This window comes from Myotis lucifugus, unplaced genomic scaffold, assembly GCF_000147115.1.
Source record: "Myotis lucifugus unplaced genomic scaffold, Myoluc2.0 scaffold_100, whole genome shotgun sequence".
In the NCBI taxonomy this organism is placed as follows: domain Eukaryota; kingdom Metazoa; phylum Chordata; class Mammalia; order Chiroptera; family Vespertilionidae; genus Myotis; species Myotis lucifugus.
In genome coordinates, this window is record NW_005871148.1 from 3,907,513 (window position 1) to 3,908,632 (window position 1,120).

Consider the following 1,120-nt stretch of genomic DNA (forward strand, 5'->3'; position numbering starts at 1 on the left):
CCTATTATATTTGTGTGTTGTAACAGCACAATTGCTTTTCTATGAACTCAACTTAGCACTTGAAATAAATGTTTGGAGCCAGCACAGTTGGATCTGCTCACATACCCCTTGGGACAAGGATGAGGAGAAAGTTTTGCGTGTGTGGCTGCCCATGGTGAAGCTCACCTTGAAAAGGCAGACAGAAAAAGGAGTGGAGCCATCTGTCCAGACGGCTTTTTTCTTTTAGAAAAGTTAAGCAAGATGAAAACCCCCACTTTTGGATCACTCCTTGGCTTTCACTTACAAATCCTCAATTGCAATGTCTTTAAAACACGGAGATGCGTTTCCTGATTTGTCAAGACAACCCTCCCAGAGATCGCTGCAGCGATCGAAATACTGGTAACCATATTTCAGAATCTATTTTTACTGATTTCAGTACATCGCCTTTTTCCTTCCGCCAAAATAAAGTTCTGTACGACCCAGATGGGACTCGAACCCACAATCCCCAGCTCCGGAGGCTGATGCCTTATCCATTAGGCCACTGGGTCACCACACAAACAGCTCCCTCACAACGCCCTCTTACGCGATGCCATCATCACGCCCCGCCCCTGCGCTCCGCGGCCTTGCGTAGGGCGGTGTGAGTGTTAGAAGCCGCCCCAACGGCGGCAGCGCGCGCGCCTGCGCCCTTGTGCGCCCTGGGCCTAGACTTGGGGCCAATCCTGGAGCGCCTGCGCGTGGGTCTCCATGCCCGGGTCGCTCCCTGTCTGCTGGGTTTGGAGAGGTTCTTTTCCCTGGGTGCACATTACTCGCACTTGGGGAACTTTAAGCAAAATTCCACCGGCTGTGCCCCGCCCCCCCAACTTTAATTCTGTTGACTTGGGCAGGACCTGGCGTCTGCATTTTACAAAGTTCCCCTGGACCTTTCTCTGCCACTTGGTGTGAAGAACCCGCACCCCACCGCAACCTTCCCATCCCTCGCAGGCCCTTCTTTCTCCTTCTTTCCTGCGTTTATTCAAGGAACGTTAACTTAATAAACTACTATGTGCTGTGGACTGTTGGGGGATTCCAGGGCAAACAGTCTTTCCTTTAAATCTGCCCTGCTACCCCACTTATCTACATTTATTTTTCTCCTCCTTCCTTC

At 51.0% G+C, this 1,120-nt stretch overlaps 1 non-coding gene across 1 annotated transcript; it reads right to left on the minus strand.

The window, feature by feature from the left end:
- Positions 1 to 454: 454 nt before the first annotated feature.
- Positions 455 to 527, minus strand: TRNAR-CCG. The gene has a single exon. It is a non-coding gene; the product is annotated as a tRNA-Arg (tRNA).
- Between the last annotated feature and the right edge of the window lie 593 nt (positions 528 to 1,120).